Source organism: Bubalus kerabau, chromosome 1 (assembly GCF_029407905.1).
Source record: "Bubalus kerabau isolate K-KA32 ecotype Philippines breed swamp buffalo chromosome 1, PCC_UOA_SB_1v2, whole genome shotgun sequence".
NCBI classification, from domain to species: Eukaryota; Metazoa; Chordata; class Mammalia; order Artiodactyla; family Bovidae; genus Bubalus; species Bubalus kerabau.
In genome coordinates, this window is record NC_073624.1 from 74,483,395 (window position 1) to 74,506,794 (window position 23,400).

Consider the following 23,400-nt stretch of genomic DNA (forward strand, 5'->3'; position numbering starts at 1 on the left):
TTTTGTTTGATATATTCTTTATGAGCTATCTCATTTGATTCTTTTTTTAAAAACCATTATGAATGGACATTTTCTTCTCCAGCTTTACAGATGAAGATAGTGAGAAATTAAGAAATCTATATGAAATCACACAGTTAGCAGGTAACGGGGCTGGGATTGTAACAGATACTTCGACTCCTAAAACCCACGCTTCTCTGTCCACCATCACCATTTCACGTTCACCTATAAAAACTACACAGTGAACATCGCAGAAAAACATAGATGATGGTTGGTTCTGAGCAGTACTTTTCACCAAGACAAAAACTGACAAATCATATAAAACTAGGATTAATAACCAGCTGACATTTGGACCTGACTAATTTGGGCCTTATTGCAATCCACCAAGCATAAAGAGACACATTTGTGTGATCTTCTTATTTATAATCCTCTTGAGTTATGGTAATTAAGAGAAACAATACTATCATGCAGGTACTGATTAAATTCATGGTCTGTGAGCTCCCTGAACATGGGGGAATCTTCATCTCAATTCCAGCAGATCACAGTGCCTCCTGCAAAGTAGGTATCTGGTTAATGTCTCTTGTTACCGCTGACTGATGACAACATTCTGTAGCAAATCATAAGAGAGAAGATCTCTCAGTTCTGGTCTTCTTTGCCTTTAAATCTCTTAGGCTTGTCCTCATGAACTCCTGGCCAGCACATTCACTCATACCCTCAAGAGTTGACTCCTTGAGTATTTGTTTTCTTTTTCCCCCAAATGTTTTCTTTCTTTTTTCCCCCCTCTTTTCTTTTTCTTCTTTCTGACTCCTCCTTGGGTTGCAAAGTGCACTCAGCTGAAGGATTGATTATTTAGTCGTTAATTGTAAAGATCTATTGGTAGCTGGGTGGCTATGGGGTAGAGAAGTTAAGAGAATAATTGTAAATCCAATAAGGAATGAAAAGAGTATGCTCTCTACATGAGATTCCAAACTTCATATATTCTGTAACCCTTTGTAGGTAGACAGCATGACTTCTTTTACTGATTTATTTAGAAACTGGTATGTCCTTGGATAGAAAGAAAAGAGAAATTCATAACATTGGATGTTTGCTAAAGATTGGTGATAAAGACTTTAAATTTGATTCTGGATGAGAATATAAGCTCCACAAGGGCAAAGACTTCAGTCTTCTTTTAACACTATCTCCCTGTTATCCACCACATTTGTAATTGTTGTTGCTGGACATGACTAAGTCATGTCCAACTCTCTTGTGACGCCGTGGACTGTAGCTCGCCAGGATCCTCTGTCCATGGGTCCCTGGGATCTCCCAAGCAAGAATACTGGAGTGGGTTGCCATTTCCTTCTTCAGGGCATCTTCTCAACCCAGGGATTGAACCTGCATCTCCTGCACTGGCAGGCAGATTCTTTACCACTGAGCCACCAGGGAAGCCCCATCTAGCATATTGCCAGGTACTAATTAACATGTACTGGATAAATTGAGATCACATAAAATAAAAGTGTGACAAGTAGTGAAAGTATTTTCACAAAGGTGTTGTAGTTAAATACGAGTGTGCCAGGACGGAGAGGATTTCTGTGCAAAAACAGGCTTGGTAATGAAGTATCGGGTTGGCCAAGAAGGTGGTTCATATTTTTCCATAACATCTTACAGAAAAATCCAAATGAACATTTGTTTTGGCCAATCCAATATGTAGATCATTGGTGTCAACTCTCTACAATTCTTCCCTCCAGAGTCACTCCCTTACTAGTCATACCTTTAATGGTCCTATGCCATTTCAGATGTTTAGAATGTGATCACCTCAGAAATTTTTAAAAATCACTTAAAGGACAAACACTTCAACATAGACAGCCATTATTACTTCATTTAATTTCTCAAAAGGGGGAAAAAATAACCTATTTTGGAAAGGACAGTTTGTTTTAAAAAGAACAAAAAGCCCAAGTTGGAATATTTAACTATTGAGTACTAGAAATAAAGGGTTAAATAAAAATTATGTCAAAAGATACTAATTTTAGAAATACATAATATTTGAGTTATACAAGCCGTACATCGCAAGCCAAAAAAGTTGAGCTAAAGTGTCACTCCAAAGATGACTGATTTAAAAGGGGCAGTGTTTCAATTTAATGTGGTGCATGCATTATGAAACTTCTTAGACAGTCAGGTTTCCTATATATATCAGCTATAATTCTAAAGGGGGGAAAATGTTGATTTTGTGAGTGATTTACGGCTGGAAGAAGCACAAGCTGGAATCAAGATTGCCAGGAGAAATATCAATAACCTCAGATATGCAGATGACACCACCGTTATGGCAGAAAGTGAAGAGGAACTAAAAAGCCTCTTGATGAAAGTGAAAGAGGAGAGTGAAAAAGTTGGCTTAAAGCTCAACATTCAGAAAACTAAGATCATGGCATCTGGTCCCATCACTTCATGGGAACAGATGGGGAAACAGTGGAAACAGTGGCTGACTTTATTTTTGGAGGCTCCAAAATCACTGCAGATGGTGATTGCAGCCATGAAATTAAAAGACGCTTACCCCTTGGAAGTAAAGTTTTGACCAACCTAGATAGCATATTCAAAAGCAGAGACATTACTTTGCCAACAAAGGTCTGTCTAGTCAAGGCTATGGTTTTTCCAGTGGTCATGTATGGATGTGAGAGTTGGACTGTGAAGAAAGCTGAGTGCAGAAAAACTGATGCTTTTGAACTATGGTGCTGCAGAAGACTCTTGAGAGTCCCTTGGACTGCAAGGAGATCCAACCAGTCCATCCTAAAGGAGATCAGTCCTGGGTGTTCATTGGAAGGACTGGTGCTGAAGCTGAAACTCCAATACCTTGGCCACCTCATGTGAAGAGTTGACTCATTGGAAAAGACCCTGATGCTGGGAGGGATTGGGGGTGGGAGGAAAAGGGGACGACAGAGGATGAGATGGCTGGATGGCATCACCGACTTGATGCACAGGAGTTTGGGTGAACTCTGCGAATTGGTGATGGACAGGGAGGCCTGGAGTGCTGCGATTCATGGGGTCGCAGCAGGAGTTGGACATGACTGAGAGACTGAAATGAACTGAACTGAACTGAACTACAAAGCCCTTTAAAGAAAAGTTGATTGTATTAGTTCCCTGTGGCTGCTGTAACAAATTGCAACAAACTCAGTGACCTATAATAAGAGAAATTCATTCTCTTTCAGTTCTGGAGGCTGAGAAGTCCAACATGGCTTTACTGAATAGAAACCTTGTCAGCAGGACTGCCGTTTGCTTGCTTTTTCCAGTTTCTAGAATTGCGCCCTTTGCTTTCCTTGACTCATGCCCCATTTCTCCATCTTCAAATTCAACAGTGTAGACTTTGGTGTCAGTGGTCACATTATCTTTTCCTCCTGTCTCTATGAATATCACCAAGTCTCCCCCTTAGAAGTATACGTGCGATTGCATTTAGAACCTACCAAGATGATCCAGGATAAGCACCCCATCTCAAGAACCTGAACTTAGATCTGCAAAGTCGCTTTTATCATACAAAGTACCTCTCATAATTTCTAGGAATCGGGACCTGGATAGTTAGCTCTCATCACCGACACAATGGACATGAATCTGAATAAACTCCAGGAGATGGTGAAGGACGGGGAAGCCTGGCATATTGCAGTCCATGGAGTTGTAAAGAGTCAGATACGACTTAGCAAGTGAACAACTGTAACAACATTATCCAGCTGACCACAGTGAAAAACATGTAATTGAATAGGAAGCTGGTGGTTAAAACTTCTACTTCCAAATTTGCAATTAGACAAATTTTATTTTTCTAAAATACGTAGTATGCATGAAAGAAACAGATAAATGAGGCAAAGGCAGCTGAAGTTATTTCTCTGACAACCTTAGGTCATCATCAGCATCTACACCTCATATTGAACATGGGCACCAGACATTTATTTCATCATTTCTAACATCGTCAGAGAAATAATTGCAACAGGCTTGCAGGTGTGCTAATGTGACTGAGGCTGTAACCATTCTTTCCTTTTTCTGTTTTCCAAGATTACTATTTGAGTGGGCTCTCACAATCCAGTGTTTATACTTTCCTCAGTGGTGGAGGAGAAGGATGAAAGAGTGTGTGTGTGAGTGCACACACTTAGTTGCGTCCCCATGGACTGTAGCCTGCCAGAATCATCTGTCCATGAGATGTCCCAGGTAAGAATACTGGAGTGGGTTGTCATTTCCTTCTTCAGGGGATCTTCCTGACCCAGGGAATAAACTCATGTCTCTTGTGTCTCCTGCATTGGCAAGTGGATTCTTTACCACTAGCACCATCTGGGAAATCCTGGATGAAAGGATGGATAGGTCCAATTTTTTGTCTTCTTCAGCTTGAATATTATATGATGGTTTTATATATTTCTCACTCTCTCTCATTTTCAAACATTTTGATTAAATGTGAAAGAGAGGCTGAGGTTTAAATTCTTTGTTTTTCATTTCGGCCCCTGTTATAGAAATGAAACCAATGGACTTAGTTAACAGAATGGTTGGAAGAAAACAGATTTTGTGGAATAGTCAATAATTTCTTGCTGTTTGGAAAATTCTGCATAAGAAAGATTAAAAATAAACATTGATGCACACTCTACAAACTCAGTAGAAGTTTCATAGATCTTACCAATCATTTTTGATTTATACTCATGGATGCAGAAAGATTCCACTTTTCTCTTTTTAGTTTTGTAAGTCTCCAGGGAGGAAATTAAATGGTTATTACTCTATGATGAAAACCATTGCTAGAGCCCTCATGAGCTGAACTCTCCAGCTTAATAATATGCAAAACAGACTGATCTTAGATCAGAAGACCTCTAAGTTCCCTTCACACTCTAAGTTTTACAATTACCTGTTTTTAGGTTGGCTGACAAAAGGACAAGGAAAACAAAGCAAAGATCAGCACACATTCCTCCTTTGTGCATGAAGCATCTGCCTTGCTCGGAACGCCCATTCTTGAGACAGATACAGCCTCGTGTGTCCCATTCTTGCCACCCTCTCTACACCTTTAGTTGAGCTGGTCATTGACAGTGACACACTTGGGAGCCACACCAGTTTCCAGAACCATAATTCTAAATACCATCCTGGCAGTCTCTAAATTGCAAGGGTTCCTTTGTAAGGTGAGAAACCCTCTCTCCTGGAGGTTTGTTTATTTTGCAGTTAGAAAAGGTAAGGGACTCCTTTGTGAGACATTGGCTTGGAATTTAAATGTATAGTATTGCTGACAGAGTGCTGAAAATTCATTATATGGTGTATTTAGCATTTTCTTTCTCTCCGGGTGGTGGACTGGGGCTGTCCCCTCCCTTCTTCCCGGTCCCTGAGAAGAGAATCCTTGGGCAGCAATGATTCAGCCTGTCCGCTGTCAACCGCCGCTGCCATCCAGCCATGGGCTCACAAGGGTTTCCTCACCACGGGTTTGTTTGGAGGGCTCACTTCCAAAACAAAGATTAAAATGTCTTTTCTCTTTAATAGTCTCACTGAACACTGTTGCTTGTTAATGTTCAGACACTAATAGCACTGGAACGAGTCGTTGCTTGTGTCAACTCATCAAGTAGTCTAAACAAGCCGGCTGGAGGCTGGCCAGTTCTGGCCAGTCATTGACCACAGACACGATCTGCAAGGCTATTACAACTTGTGAAAGTGAGGGGTAGCTCTGCTTCCTGTCTAGCCCACTTCCCAAGGACTGTCCCCAGAAGCACTGGACTTTGAGGCCAGTAGGGGTTTTTGTCCAGCTCCCGCCTTAAGCTGAGCCTCATTGTTTAGCACCAAAATTGACATGTGTGGAAAAGCCGGAAAATTCTGGAAAAGCCGGAAATAAGAGCAAGATCTGAAGGGAGGCTTGGCAGCCGGAAGTTTATAATTTAGTTTTGTGGTTAGAAGGTGCTGATAGCTTTTGTCCTACTTGCGTTTTTGATGAGTGGGTGGATTTGTGAGAGTTCTCCTCTTTGGATGATTGCTGGGCTTTTCCAGAGATGTTCGCTCCTCTTCTCTGGATAGCCACATTTACTCCAGCCACATGCTTCCTTGCTACAAAGAGAACTTTACAATCGTTACACATCACTTACTAAGGTGGACGGAGAAAAATCTTCGAGTATACCCTTCTGGCAATATCAGATAAACAAATTAAAAAACCCAAAAGACTAACATTGAAAAAAAATTTTTGCTGAGATGCATTTTGTTTCTAACTCTGGAGTATTTCCCAGGAGGGGGATAAAAGTGTCTATGTCTCTTCCATGGCTTTCCAAGATCCAATTTCATCTCATTATTTATTTGAGAACTTTTTATTAAGTCACTCATTGTTTGCCAGGAACCAAGCTAGATACCAAGGATTCAAAGATGAAACAACATGGTTATCACCCCCAAGGAACACATATCCTTAAAATAAAGTTGTAGCTGTGATGGAAGGATGAAGAAAGCTTAAAAAAGAGCAGCTGAAAGAGGCCAGGAGGACTTGATTAAGGAGATTCTATTTGAACTGAAACGTAAAGGACTATGGGGATTTGTTAGAGGAAAAAAAATCAGGAGAACAGGAGGAAGGGGGATGGTTACCCAAATAATTCAGATCTTATGTCATTGGAACAGGGAGGTCTTCAAGGGAGATAGGGCTGGATAGATAGGTCATTCAGTGCCTTGTAAGCAGCACGTAGTCTTCACTCTTACGTGATGGAAGGTGATTGGTAACTTCCAAACAAAAAAGTGATGTGATGTGATTTGCAGGCGAATAAAACATCGCTTTTTACTTTGCTGACAAAGTTCCATATAATCAAAGGTATGGTTTTTCCGGTAGTCATGTATGGATGTGAGAGCTGGACCATAAAGAAGGCTGAATGCCGAAGAATTGATGCTTTTGAACTGTGGTGCTGGACAAGACTCTTGAGAGTCCCTTGGACTTCAAGGACATCCAACCAGTCAATCCTAAAGGAAATCAATCCTGATTATTCATTAGAAGGACTGATGCTGGAGCTGAAGCTCCAATACTTTGGCTACCTGATGCAAAGAACTGACTCATTAGGAAAGACCCTGATGCTGGGAAAGATTGAGGGCAGGAGGAGAAGGGAATGACAGAGGATAAAATGGTTGGATGGCATCACTGCCTCAATGGACATGAGTTTGAGCAAGCTCCTGGCAATGGTGAAGGACTGGGAAGCCTGGCGTGTTGCAGTCCATGAGGTCCCAAAGAGTCGGTCACGACTGAGCGATTGAACAACAAAAACAAAAAATCGCTTTGGAAAACTGAATGCATAGGCAATGGGATCCACTCATCACCTATCATCTGGTCACTGAGGTTGATCAGGGTACAGAGATAAAACTATCTCCCTATACATCTTTTTAATCTCTGTATTGATTTTAAGGGGCTTCTCAAATCTTATTGCAAGGCTTATGCAAGCCTTTGGGAAGTTTGTTGAGGCTTCCCAACATTTATCTCTGTCTAGGTCTCAGTAATTCTTTTTTCTTTTTTTGCTTTTCCCCCAGCACCCCATGATGTCTTTTTTTGAGCTCAGTGGTCTTAAGGCTTTTCAAAACATATTCAGACTTGGAGTAAAGCTATGCTAATTAAAACAATGTGGCACTGACACAAGACTGGAAAGCTATAGCCATGAAAGACATAGTTGATTCAGAATCAGACTCTAGTATGCATGGAAACAAGTGAAAAATGAGTCATCACAAATCAGTAGCTCATAAAAAAGTGTGATTGATACAAGTAATAAATAAATAATAAAGTTCAACTGCATAAGTTATCAAGAAAGGCTGATCAATGCAAAGATAAAAGATATCACTAAATACAAAAAAGTAAATGTAATGCCCATGATGTATTCTCTAACTCAGTAAAAGATATAACTTTTATGGAAAGGCTCTTGTGGGTTGGGTGTTAAAATTTCTTTTAAAAATGTTTATACCCTTGATCTCAGGATTTCACTGATAGGAATATATTTTAAGGGAAAAAATGAAGAATCAGACAAAGATCTGTGCCCCAAAATATCCACTGCAGCATTATTTACAACACACATCCTAAGAGGTGATTTATAAAGTAAGGATAACAGTAGTCACTCTCTTCCACAGAAATGAGCATTTATTGAGCTTCTACTAAAAGTCAGTGATTAATTTATCTTCTATAAGCTTCCCATGCTGCAGATTATAAAATCTCAGCTCAGAGGAGTTTGGTAATCGGCCCAAGATTACACAATTTTGGTGCTAACCCAATCTGACATCAAAGCCTTGTTCTTTCTATATCATACCTCAGTTCTTCTATTATGAATATGTGTCAATTGTTTGCTGCAGAAATAGCTATAAGAATGGACTTCCCTGGTGGGGGAAGATTAAGATACTGCACTTCCAATGTAGGGGACCCTGGTTCCATCCCTGGTCAGGGAACTAAGGTCCTGTATGCCACATGGTGCAGCCAAATAATAATAATAAGTTTAAGGAACTCTGTATCTCTTTCTATTGTTTCAACTTTCCAGAAGACAAGAAAGGGTTCTGTTTTTGGATTCCTGTGTGTGAGCAGAGGGGCCAGTGCCTATGCTTTGGAGAGTCAATGAATTCATCTGCAATTTAGATCATATGTTTCCCAAGAAAAAATAGTGAGCCATAAAAATGTAATATTCCTCCTGGGAGTCTTCTCTCTCTTACTCTTGGAATAAATCCAGAGGAGACAAACACTTACAACACTGAGTACATGCCAGATAGGATCTGTAGTAAATATTGGCTAGTCCATCTACATTTAGTGGCTGGTTATTTATAGGGATACCTCTTCTACTAGATAGCCAGTTTCTCAGAGTTCAGGAAATACAGCATTGTCAGTGCCTTGAATGTAGAGAGAGGACACTGTCTAGTGGCAGAAGCAGAGGACTACAGTTATTTCTCAACAGTCAGTAGCTTGACTCAGTTCTTACAGGAGGCACTGGTTGGCTTAAATTTTTGTAAAAATGGGAAGTGGAAGTAAAAAGAAACTAACAGCCTCACATGATCAAAGGTCCATCAGAGTATAATTGCAAAATGCCAAGAAAAAAGTTGCAGGAACATCAAGTGTTGATGCTCAACTGAAAGGTCATAAAACAAATAACATTGGTTTGCTTCTTGCTTATATTTTCTTATTTTGAAGATGTTTGGTACACTTGTTGTAATCCCATGTAAAGTTCTAATCTGCTATCTTCAGACTAAACCATTGGCTAATTTCAGCTGTAGACTTTTACACAGCAGGAAGAGATGGAAAAATCAGCCACAGAGAAATATCTCCTCTTCTGAGCTTGCCCTCTTTATTCACTCTCTCCCTCTTTTCTTTCCCCCCACAAAGAATAGAACTATGCATTTCATCAAATCCAAGATAACATTGATTATGAGACTAACTGACTTTTCAGGTATAATTAAGAAAGAAAAGTACTGCCAGTTAAAATGGAAGGAAGTTGGGGGGAGCTGTAATTTAAAATTTGTATTTTATTTTTATTTCAAGAGTTAATTTAAGCTTTTTAAGACAGAGCTTTCTTTCACATTTGTTGCACGCACACACATATACAAAGAAAAAAATGAGCAAAATGACTAGAGTATGGTATTCCTAATGCCACTTCATACAGTATTAACTCTTTTCATCGTTTTTTGATTTAGAAATTTTCTCCACACACAGTTTTGCTGTGTGTACTATCAAAATGTTACGTTTGCTGCACAAATGTGCTCCACTATTCTCTCTGGGATTTTCCTTCAAGTCATAGACACCCATTTCTACAAATACTGGTTATTGCTTGATCTCACCAGATCGAAAGAAGGCTTTCAGACAATGGCCAGAATTCTTATTTCTTCCTCAAATTATCTTTTAACAGTTTGTTGACTCAAATATTGAAGAGTTGCAGTTATCCAGTTATCCTTCCAAAATGTCAACCAAATTCAAAGTTATGGGTACAAAAGCAATAACAATTATGTCAGAACTTCTTCTTGGCTAACATTGATTATAAGAGACCATTGATTGTAAGATGTCAGAAATATTAAAATATAAGTAAAATGAGAAGGTGAGGAGTTCATCTTAAGTTGGTGATATAAGTTTGTATTCAATTTCCACCACATAGAGGGGATAGTGGGGGAAGGGGTATAGGGTTAGAGGTTAGGGTTGGCGAGCTCTCTTCTGATCATTATTTCTTCAAGGTCTGAGTTTTGGTGTCCCGTAGAGGACTCAGTGACTATAGGCTGACACCAATGTTTTTAAGGGAACTGTTTCAAGGTCTTTCAAGAGCATGTACAAAGAGCCTAGGTTTAAATCAGCATGTAGGTTTCATTTTATTTCCAACATTTCTAATTTATAATAATTAATTTATAGAAATAGATCCACCTTAATAAGAATCAAATTTCTTTGTTTGTCTCCTCCCTCTCACATTCTAAGACTAGAAGGGAATCTGAGCCACTTAACTAAAAACTAGATATGTGGGGAACAACTTTTACCTTTAAGTTGAAGTGAGGCCAATTTGTATGTTGATTTCATTGAGCTTAGACTGGAGGCATTGTTCAGCTGATTATTCATACAGAAGTGTGAAATTAAAACAAAAAGTTAATAGATGGTAGTAGGAAAAGTGTTTTATGGTTAAAAAAAAAAAATACTCCTCCAATTGGATAGATTTGTGTGCATACATGTATGTGCTCAGTAGGTTCAGTCTTGTCCGACTCTGCAATCCACGGACTGTAGCTCACCAGGCTCCTCTGTCCATGGAATTCTCTAGGCAAGAATACTGGAGTGGATAGCTGTTCCCTTCTCCAGAGGATCCTCCTGACCCAGGGATTGAACTCAGGTCTCCCATATTGCAGGCAGATTCTTTACCATCTGAGCCACCAGGGAAGCCCATTCAAAAAAGACTCTTGGTTCTTTTAGGAATAAACTACAGTATGTTGAAAGTATATTAACCTGGTCTACCCCATAGATCAAAATAAGTTTTGGTTCAAAAGTATGTGACATACTATTTTGGTCAACTGTTGTTTAATTTTATTATGTAAAATTTCCAAGTTTAAGAATGAGAATCTGACCAAAGCTGATAATACAAAATACAAACAAGCAGAAACACAAACTTAATATGCCCCATGTCAGGAACAAAAACAACGTTAGCCTACTTGTGTGTAGAGCATATCTTTAGAATTTTGTGTAAATAAAATGTAGACAATTTTTTTTGTGTTTGAATTCATTAAGTTTTTGGCTAAAAAAACATGGAAAATGCACAAAAGTACTCCAAACAGATGTCCAAAAGGGTATTAACTATAGTGTAGAGTAAGGTTGCATGCGTGTGCTCAGTCGTGTCTGACTGTGTGGCCCCATGGATTATAGCCTGTCAGGCTCCCCATTCTCAAAATCCTCTGTCTATGGGATTTTCCAGGCAAGAATACTGGAGTGGGTTACCATTTCCTTCTCCAGAGGATCTTCCCTACCCAGGGATCAAACCACATCTCCTGTGTCTCCTGCATTGGCAGGCAGATTCTTTACCACTAGTGCCAGCTGGTATTAACTAGGGCCACTGGTTATTTATCTCCACTTCACTTTGTATTAAGACATTGCATAGGGACTTCCCTGGTGGTCCACTGGTTAAGAATTCACCCTGCAATGCAATGCAATGTTCTATTCCTGATCAGCACACTAAGATCCCACATGCCACAGAGCAACTGAGTTTTCATGCCATGATGACTAAGCTCACATGCCACAACTAGAAAGCCCATGTGCAGCAATGAAAGATCTCACGTGATACAACGAAGATGCTGTATGACACCACTGAGACCTGGTGCAGCCAAATAAATATTTTTTAAAAAAGACTCTGTATAGATCTTCAATTAGAATTGAAAATTTTAAATTGCAACCAAAATATTTTCAATTTTGCATTTAACAAAATTTCAAGTTTAGAATCTCTAAAGATGTTTTTGGTCATCCAGAAAAACAAGTAGGAGACATTTTCTTCATCCTGTCCTTTGGTTCAAAGAACTTATCTGCTTGAAACAGCAAATGATACTTTCATATCTCATATTAGCTTTATCATAATCCTTTCATGTTCTATTATTGCTGATGGTAACTGTCAGTCCAGCTTTCCATTTTCTGATTAATCATAAAAAAAGACTCTTCAGATAATTACAAACAGATAGGAAAGAATTTAATAGCTCTTTGTCAGCTCTTTATTTCTCTGGAATACTTAAAACCTCCCTCACATTTATATATTTTTCCTACAGTCTTCAGTTCAGTCAGTTCAGTTCAGTCGCTCAGTCGTGTCTGACTCTTTGTGACCTCATGAATCGCAGCATGCCAGGCCTCCCTGTCCATCACCAACTCCCGGAGTTCACTGAGACTCACATCCATCGAGTCAGTGATGCCATCCAGCCATCTCATCCTCTGTAGTCCCCTTCTCCTCCTGCCCCCAAACCCTCCCAGCACCAGAGTCTTTTCCAATAAGTCAACTCTTTGCATGAGGTGGCCAAAGTACTGGAGTTTCAGCTTTAGCATCATTCCTTCCAAAGAAATCCCAGGGCTGATCTCCTTCAGAATGGACTGGTTGGATCTCCTTGCAGTCCAAGGGACTCTCAAGAGTCTTCTCCAACACCACAGTTCAAAAGCATCAATTCCTCGGTGCTCAGCTTTCTTCAGAGTCCAACTCTCACATCCATACATGACCACTGGAAAAACCATAGCCTTGACTAGACGGAACTTTGTTGGCAAAGGAATGTCTCTGCTTTTGAATATGCTATCTAGGTTGGTCATAACTTTCCTTCCAAGGAGTATGCATTTTTTAATTTCATGGCTGCAGTCACCATCTGCAGTGATTTTGGATTAGACACTAATTCTTTTTTTTTAAAGACACATTATTTCTAACAAAACATTTATTTCTTCATTTGGCTGTGCCAGGTCCTAGTTGTGGAAAGCAGGATCTTCGCTGAAGCATGCGAGATCTTCTAGGTGTAGCACCTGGGATTTAGTTCCCTGACCGGGTATCGAACCCAGGCTGCCTGCATTGGGAGCTCAAAGTCTTAGCCCCTGGACCAGCAGGGAAGTCCTATACATTAATTCTTAAATGCTACAAGCTAATTTCCACCTCTGTCCTTGTTTGAATTCTCACAAAGCCTGTTTTAATGAAGGACACACTAGTGGGATAGGTAGGGGAGATGGGTACATACTGTAATCGTGCGATGGTGTTGGCCAGGCATGGGGCTTGCTGAGTGACTCAGTGGTAAAGAATCTGTGTACAAATACAGAAGATGTGGGTTCAATCCCTGGTTTGGGAAGATCCTGTGGAAAGGAAATTATAACCCACTCCAGTATTCTTGCTTAGAAAATCCCATGAACAAAGGAGCCTAAGTAGGCTACAGTCCATGGGGTCTAAAAGAGTCTTACACAACTGAGCAGAAACACACATGCATACACGTTAGTCAGGCCACTTAGCTCAAGGAGGGTAAAAAAGCAAAGGATATGAACTATAGTAGCAACAAACTAAAGAGCTCTTTAGTGGGTTTTTTTTTTTTTTTTTTTTTTGAACTGTGGTGTTGGAGAAGACTCTTGAGAGTCCCTTGGACTGCAAGGAGATCCAACCAGTGCATCCTAAAGGAAATCAGTCCTGAATATTCATTGGAAGGTCTGATGCTGAAGCTGAAACTCCAGTACTTTAGCTACCTGAAGCGAAGAACTGACTCACTGGCAAAGACCCTGATGTTGGGAAAGATTGAGGGCGGGAGAAGAAGGGGATGACAGAGGATGAGATGGTTGGATGGCATCACTGACTCAATGGAAGTGAGTTTGAGTAACCTCTGGGAGTTGGTGATGGACAGGGAGGCTAGGCATGCTGCAGTCCATGGGATCGCAAAGAGTCGGACATGACTGAGCGACTGAACTGAACCGAACTGAAAGAGCTCTGGTTGATCGGAAGGACCAGCACTTGTATCTTTATTGGAACGCCAGCTTCTTGTCACTTGCTCTTCATCCACACCAACATCTCAAGTGACTCTGAATTATCCTGAGGCTCCAATTACTGTAACTGCTGTAGTATATTCTCTCCCAATCTCTGTCACAGCAAATGTGCTTGCTTTCCTCTCTTTAACTTTCCTATGCATATGTGCATGTGTGCACACACATGGACACACACAGTAGCTGATGTTCAGTAAGCCATTCAGAGCCTACACACAGGGAGCTATTAATGAAGCTTTTGAACTTCATAATAACAAAGTTCCCTGCCCCAGGGTGCTGTTCCCTTCTCTGCCTGCCTTTCCTTCTGCGCCAGGGCAGACTTCTCTTGCCTCCTCAGGGGAAACTCTGTTTCCAACAGCCAGTTCCCCAGTTACCTCTCCCAATTCAATCCCTCCTTCTTTGGAAGAGACTCAAAACATTATTGTGCTAGTGGTAAAGTACCCACCTGCCAATGCAGGAGACATAAGAGACGCAGGTTCAATCCCTGGTTCGCGAAGATTCCCTGGAGGATGTAATGGCAATCCACCCCAGTATTCTTGCCTGAAGAATCCCATGGACAGAGGATCCTGGCAGGCTACAGTCCATAGTATCACAAAGAGTCAGACACAACCGAAATGACTTAGCTCAGAGGCAAAACATATTAGAGGTTATAAAATTATAATATCTTCATCTTTTAAAGGGGTAGTGTGGACAGGACAGGTATGGAAAGGGACAAGGAATAAAATACCGTTTCTTCATTGTTTGTGTTCAAATGACCTGGGGCTTAAATTTGGTGGAATTTTGTTTGGTTCTCTTGACTTCTCTATCCATGAAATGGGAGAGTATGTATCCTGCCAGGCAGAGGATAATGAAGACTGTCTATCCAGCATACTTTTTGTTTGTTCAAAAAGCCAGTATAAAGTATTATTTCAGGATGAGTTGAGGTACTCTGCCAGATATCTATTTGAAGTTTGTCCAGAATATTAATACCTTCATCCTTTGTTTCAGGAATCCCAAAGCCTCCAAACCCACTGGAAGTAACGTGGCTGTGGGTTTATATACTTTCATACAAGACAAAAGCATGCTTGTTACAAAAATGTCATTAACTTGAGCGGTAGGAGGTTTCATGTTTTCCGTTGTGTGAGGTTCACAAGACGTTGGGAAAGAGTGCATATTTTAGCTTATATGGATTCTCACCCTAAATTAAGTTTACACTGAAGCACAGCTGAAACTGAGTTTCGCTTGATTTCCACCTAAAACCATAATTCATCTCAGGTTCACTTGAACTGTGCCCCTATCTAGTTTAGGACTGCAGGCAGGTTCACTCAGAGTTTCACAAGCCTCAGCAAACCTCTCAGCCAACTTGACCTGAATTTGAGGTTTTGATTCAGTTTGGAGTTTTCATTCAGGAGCTTTGCACAATCCTGGGCTATCTTGGGCCATGATCTGAAATCCCATCAGACTCACTTCAGACCGTATGGAGCAGAGACAGAGACCTCTGTGGCTATTATTACTGGCCACACGTTCATTCCATTATGTCTATATCCTCAGTCACCTTCACTAGACTTCTACTGTGAATACTTTTTCTTAAAACAAAACAAAACAAAACACACTGTATATTAGTGTCAGTGATTGCTAAAAATGAACTGGTCAAAAAGCTTGTCAATTTCTTGACCCTCCATTACATATACTGAAGGACTGTTTCTGAAGTCTTTGCCTTTATTTCCCCCAACAGACATGTTTTCTACTTTTGAATTTAATAATCACCTCCAACTACATAATGTTTTAAGATCTAAAACTATTATTTCTAATTATGTTGGTAACTTTTGAGGGAGGCACTCTGTGAAATTTGTGGGATCTCCATTTCCCGACCAGGGATAGAACATGAGCCCTTGGCAGTGAAAGTGTGGAGTCCTAACCACTGGACCACCAAGGAATTCCCCATGAGTAACTTTTCAAGGTCCATTATATAACTACAAGTATAAAGGTCACCAAAAAATTCTAGTCAGTCCTTTAAAATAAAGTGTAGACCTTTGTAACAAGTGAAACAATACGAAGTTGTGTATTTTTTAAAGCCTGGCATGTATACCACTGATTTTCCTTGTGCTACTTAATTGTCCCAATGTGAAAATCTATTTGCATGACAAGTTCTTGTATATACTTCAGTGATTCTTATTTTTATGGTGAACTATACTTTGTTGCTGCTTTCAGCACAGATAACAGTAGATCATAAAATGAAATGAAGTAAAACCATATAAAATAGAGAAATTTCTATTTTGACAATGGGGAGAAATTCTTATTTCCTTTGGTGAATAATGCAAATAAGGAATTTTTCTCATGTATAGTGCTTTAGGAGAATCTGGCTACAGAGCATTGGGTTTTCCCAGAAAACAGTGGTTTACAATTGATTTCCAAGTTATTTCTCAAATCCTCAGGAAACAGATTAGCTTTGCAGCAGAGCCTTATTTATTCAAACATATTAGAAATCAGGTGGGTCTGAAACTGGTAAAATGTCTGAATCGAAGACTATTTGTAAAGAAATTCATCTGGATTCCTTTTAAGGATATATGGTCATTGAAACATCACTAATAAAGTTTCTAAGTCAAATCCTTTGAAGGAAACTCTTTCATGAATAGAAGAGACAGTTGAGAATAAATTACAATCAGCAAGTCAATTGTTTCTAATAAGTGGGTTCTAGAAAACTATTTGTTCCTTTAAGATTTAAGAGTCTCCCCAAGTCTAGTTTTCACTATTAATTCTCTGGGTACACTTTGTGTTCACAGTGAATGGAAACGTATACTTCAATCTGGCTTCTGCATCAGTGAGCTTTGGGAGAAATTGGGAAGCATCCCCAGCCTCTAGGCTGCTGCCTCCCTGGCTAATTCACTCATCACCTCAGGCTACATTTTTTTCCTCTTCCATTGCCACCACATCCCAGGCAAACAAATGTACTTCCCCTCCACCCCCATTTTCTCTGGTGTTCAGTGAACCCATTTTCTAACCCCAGATCACCATCCAGCTTAAAACTTCCTTCATCTGTTGTTCTTCCTCCTCTCCTAGAGTACAATCTGTGACAGAGAAGGATCCAGCCAATGATTTCACAATTTTACTAACGTACTTCTGTTCTCTGTTTCCTCTGCCAGAATCTCAGCTCAGTTGCTTATCTTTTGCTACCTGGCCTACCCATAGCCTTTCAAGAATTCTCTTTCCTTCTAACCACCCTCCTGTTAACCCATTCCCCAGAACATTGGGCACCTAACGACCTCTGACCACAGCACTCCTCTGCTCAACCACCTCTCATGGCCCAGCCACTGGAAGCCTCCACAAGAGCTGATCCCAGCTATTTCCAATGTGAGCTCCTGTTCCCCACTGGGTAATCCTCACAGTTGAGCCAGTCAGGTGATTTTCTGTTCCCCAAACACATTATGCACCTTCCAACCTCTATATGTACTTCCATGCCATTCTCAAAATGTCATCAACCCTTCAGAGTCAAAACCAAACATCAAAATTTCCTTACAGGCACAGATAGCATAGAGTGTCAGTCACTCAGTCATGTCCAACTCTTTGCAACCCTATAGACTGTAGACTGCCAGGCTTCTGTAATTCTCCAGAATACTGGAGTGGGTAGCCTTTCCCTTCTCTGGGGGATTTTTCCAACCCAGGGAATGAATCCAGGTCTCCTGCATTGCAGGAAGATTCTTTACCATCTGAGCCACCAGGGAAGCCCCTATAGCACACAGAAGTCCTAGCCATATTTATAAATACATGATTATCCAGAGCTTTTGTAAATCTGTATATCACATAGACATATATATCTTGGACTCACAAAACACTTGATAGTTAACAAAGAATTTTCACCCATATTATCTCATTTAATTCTTATATCAAACCCATTAGACGGGCAATATCAACAGCTGACTAACAAAGAAGCTGAATCTGGGAAAGCTGTGTGGGTTACTCAAGGTCACCTAGCTGAGAAGTGACAGAAGTAGGTTTCACACCCAGGTTTGGAACAACTCCGGGGTGCTTTCAACCCTATCACAATGACCTCCACAGTAATTTCTACAGCAGATGGAGAAAGAAGCCAGGTAATGGAGGGTCACAGGAGGTTTCTGAGAACAGCAGTGGCATGATCAAAGCGTTGCTGCAGGAAGATTGATCTGGTGGGGCTGCGTGGAGGGGATGGAAGCAGGAAAGCCCTGCTGGAAACCATCTTGCCCTCCTCTGAACTCCCGGGGCTCTCTGTTTATACTCCCCGTGAAGCATTAATCCAGTGCTGCAAATGGGTTATTTATTTGTTTACATGACTCCCTTCCTACTAACACTTTGCTTAGAGCAGAAAGGATTTAATGTGCCTTTAAACTGTCTTGTATTTTACAACTAGATTAATACAACTAGGTTCTTATCTTCTCCACTTGATTTTAAGCCTTGAGTATAAAAAGCATGGATTTTACATCTCTGTACTAACTGTGTGTTTGACATGAGGCCATACTGATGGTGGATGTTCAGAATCTAACGAATGAATGACATCTGAGACATTTCTGCTAAAGATGGGACTGGAGAGGAGTTATGGCTAAATAAATTACAGTGTTTGATATTTCAAAATAATCTGCAACCATTAATAGGATGAGGCAAAATTATAGGAGTTTAAATGGTGAGAAGACTGTGATAAACTGTTTATAAATCACAGAACACGAGACTTTCCTGGTGGTCCAGCAGTTAAGAATCTGCCTGCCAATGTGGGACACAGGTTTGATCCCTGGTCCAGGGATGATCCCACAGGCCATGGAGCAATTAAACTTGTGGGTCACAACTACTGGTCCTGCCTGCCCTAGAGACTGTCCTCAGCAAAACAGAGAGTAACCCCACCCCCTCAACAACTAAAGGAAGCCTGCGTTGCAGCAACACAGACCCAGCACAGCCCACAAATGAAACAAATAAATAAATTTTTTAAATTTCTGTAAAAAAAATCACAGAACACACACACACACACATATATGAAATAAAAAAGTGTGTGTGTGTTTGGTGCATATAGAACTATTAACACTGGCTGCCTCTGGGAAAAGTAATGGAATCAGGAAAGAGTCATGTAGAATTTCATGTTATAGTTTATATCCAGAGTTTACATAATAATTCTGTATAGTTTTGTACACATTGGAAAATGCATTTTACAAAGAGTTTGTATGACTTTTGTGTGTCCAGAGAATTTGGTAACGCAAACCATATACAACTAAGGACTAATATTTCAGTTCCACATTGTCTTGTCACCTTAGCCAGGGTGACGAAAAGAACCATTTAGTCTCTCCCATGTGCTAAATGTCTTCATTTAACTTAATCCTGAAGATTCTTTCCAGGTTGTTTGTGTATTCATCTCTGAGTCCAATTTCCCTTTCTGTATTGTCTGTGCCCAGTGGAGGCAGAAAAGATGCCCTATACATGGTCTCCCAGTGTCCTTTTTTTCTTTACCTTTTAGGACTTTTTAAAAATTTTTAGGACTTTTAATGGTACATCCCAGTCCCTCCCAGTTTGACTCTCCTTCATCTCCTTGGGACCGTCTGCATGGATGCAGTCCAGTTGCCTCCCACAGACACCCCACTAAGATATCACAGTGCTCCTTGACATCTTCAGTGTAGCTCCTAGAGGCTTGAGTTACATGTGTTAAACCACCTTGGACCTATTCTTTTACTTTCAGGAAAAAGAACAAGTCTACCACTTCTGACTTTCTTCCCTCCATCTCCCTGCCACTCCAGGTCAACAATCATGATTTTTAAGAAGGAAATTATTTTCCTTAAATATTCCATTGATGACAAAATACAGTCCTTGGGTGATTACAACATTTTCTAAGTATAAATACCTAAATAGTATTTGGAACTAGGGTTTTCATCATTGGTCATTAGCCTTCTTTTCCTTGCATTTGAGTATGTTCTCTTTTGAAAAGTACACTTTTCCCCTTGATTTTTTTAAAAAAATTCATCCATGGCTCTGTGCATGCTAAGTGGCTTCAGTTGTGTCCAACTTTTTGCGACGCTATGGACTGTAGCCTGCTAGGCTCCTCTGTCCATGGGATTCTCCAGGCAAGAATACTGGAGTGGGTTGCCATGCTTTTCTCCAGGGAACCTTCCCCACCCAGAGATCGAACTCAAGTCTCATGTCTCCTGCCCTAGCAGGTGGGTTTTTTATTGCCAGGGCCACCTGGGAGGCATCAACTCACCACTGAATATCTTTTTTAAAATTGCATTAAATCTCACTTTCTAGTCAAGGCTATGGTTTTTACAGTACTCATGTGTGGATGTGAGAGTGGGACTATAAAGAAAGCTGAGCACCAAAGAATTGATGCTTTTGAACTTCAGTGTTGGAGAAGACTCTTGAGAGTCCCTTGGACTATAAGGAGATCCAACCAGTCCATCCTAAAGGAAATCAGTCCTGAATATTCATTGGAAGGGTTGATGTTGAAGCTGAAACTCCAATACTTTGGCCACCTGATGTGAAGAGCTGACTCATTTGGAAAGACCCTGATGCTAGGAAAGATTGGGGGCAGGAGGAGAAGGGGATGACAGAGGATGAGATGGTTGGATGGCATCACCGACTCAATGGAGATGAGTTTGAGTGAACTCCAGGAGTTGGTGATGGACAGGGAGGCCTGGCGTGCTGCAGTGCATGGGGTCACAGAGTCAGACACGACTGAGCGACTGAACTGAACTGAACTAAATGTTCATCTCTCTTAACATTTTGCTGCTGCTGCTGCTGCTAAGTCGCTTCAGTCGTGTCCGACTCTGTGCGACCCCATAGACGGCAGCCCACCAGGCTCCCCTGTCCCTGGGATTCTCCAGGCAAGAACACTGGAGTGGGTTGCCATTTCCTTCTCCAATGCATGAAAGTGAAGAGTGAAAGTGAAGTCGCTCAGTCGTACCCAACTCTTAGCACTTAATTATAATCAAAAAGGAGTCATCTTATCAGACAGCACTATGTAATTTCACGTTGCACCACACTATAAAATACGAGGCTACTGAACAATCTCCAGGAACCCGTGGAGACTGTTTGTAATTACCAGACATGCTCTACCACGGCTGTCACCCTCTTTCCCACTTTCCTCAACTTCTTAATGAGCATCCCAAAGCTCAGGGGCAGTGTCTCTGAGGCAGTTAAGTCTGAAACCAAGAACCCTTTCCACCAAGAACCAGCTGGGTATGCAGTGCATCAAGAACGCCTACTATGAGCTCCACAGTCACCATACTTCATATACCTATGCCCAGACGCATTGTGCCTGACATGTTGCTGATCATATATAAGATATGCAGAACTACATATGTAAACAACTTCCGGCAAGAAAGAGTTCTCTGCAGGAGGCACTGGCCTGTCACTAACATTAAGTCAGGCACCCCCTTGCTCTACTCATTTCCAACCCCAGCAAATCTTTTAAGCCTTTTGATCACACAATACCACACCTAACCTGTTGGATCTTTCCTACACCAAAGAATTAGAAATGAAAAATAAGTAAATTAACAGATGATCAGATCTCTTCCCTAGCTTCCCCTTCAGTCATCTTTGGAACAAACTGTGTGAACAAGATAGCATCTAAAGCAAAATCAGGGACTTCCCTGGTTGTCCAGTGGCTAAGACTCCATGTTTCCAATGCAGTGGCCCAGATTCAATCCCTGATCACAGGACTAGATCACACATGCCTCAACTAAGAACTCGAATGCTGCAACTAAATAAAAAATAAAAAAGAACCCCATGTGCCGCAACTAAAAAAGATCCCGAATGCCGCAAAAAGACTGGCACAGCTCATTCCAGTTCGGTCGCTCAGTCTTGTCCGACTATTTGCAACCCCGTGAACCACAGCACACCTGGAGTTTACCCAAATAAGCCTCCCTGTCCAGCACCAACACCTGGAGTTTACCCAAATTCATGTCCATTGAGTCTGTGATGCCATCCAACCATCTCATCCTCTGTCGTTCCCTTCTCCTCCTGCCCTCAATCTTTCCCAGCATCAGGGTCTTTTCCAATGAGTCAGCTCTTCACATCAGGTGGCCAAAATATTGGAGTTTCAGCTTCAACATCAGTCCTTCCAAGGAACATCCAGGACTGATCTCCTTTAGGATGAACTGGTTGGATCTCCTTGCAGTCCAAGGAACTCTCAAGAGTCTTCTCCAAAACCTCAGTTCAAAAGCATCAATTCTTCGGTGCTCAGCTTTCTTTATAGTCCAACTCTCACATCCACACATGACTACTGGAAAAACCATAGCCTTGACTAGATGGACCTTTGTTGGCAAAGTAATGTCTCTGCTTTTGAATATGCTATCTAGGTTGGTCATAACTTTCCTTCCAAGGAGTAAGCGTCTTTTAATTTCATGGCTGCAGTCACCATCTGCAGTGATTTTGGAGCCCCCCAAAATAAAGTCAGCCACTGTTTCCACTGTTTCCCCATCTATTTCCCATGAAGTGATGGGACCAGATACCATGATCTTCGTTTTCTGAATGTTGAGCTTTAAGCCAACTTTTTCACTCTCCTCTTTCACTTTCATCAAGAGGCTTTTTAGTTCCTCTTCACTTTCTGCCATAAGGGTGGTGTTATCTGCATATCTGAGGTTATTGATATTTCTCCCGGCAATCTTGATTCCAGCTTGTGCTGCTTCCAGCCCGTGCTTCTTCCAGCCCAGCGTTTCTCATGATGTAGTCTGCGTATAAGTTAAATAAGCAGGGTGACAATATACAGCCTTGACGTACTCCTTTTCCTATTTGGAACCAGTCTGTTGGTCCATGTCCAGTTCTAACTGTTGCTTCCTGACCTGCATACAGGTTTCTCAAGAGCCAGGTCAGGTGGTCTGGTATTCCTATCTCTGTCAGAATTTTCTGCGGTTTATTGTGATCCACACAGTCAAAGGCTTTGGCATAGTCAATGAAGCAGAAATAGATGTTTTTCTGGAACTCTCTTGATTTTTTGATGATCCAGCGCATGTTGGCAATTTGATCTCTGGTTCCTCTGCCTTTTCTAAAACCAGATTGAACATCTGGAAGTTCACGGTTCACATATTGCTGAAGCCTTTACCCTATAGTATGAATTAAAATCAAATGCTAACTCACCAAAAGCTATGTGTACATTAAACTTTTGGTGTAGGAAGCTGTCCCATGTCAGTCCTTGGGGGAAAGAATGGCAGCCATAAACACAAGATAAAGGAGGAAGTTTAAAAGACACCATAGCATCCTTTAAAATCACAGCTCTGAGACAGCTAAACTAGACCTGGATGCAGAATAATTTTGAGGGACAAAAGGGAAGGACTGCAGCAGGGATCATGGAGTAAGGAGGCACATCTGGTCCTCTATAAGTAAGGAGGCACATCTGCGGCTCACGTCCTCTATATTCTGCTGGCTGTATCTGAAATCCGAAATTAAAATCCATCTATGGTCAGCGACAAGCTGGCTGCTCAGTCATCTGGAAGGTCCTGTGGTCCAGCCCACAAATCTAAACTGAGCAAAGATGTCAACTACATGAGTTAAAAAATACTGCCTCAAATTGCAAGCATATT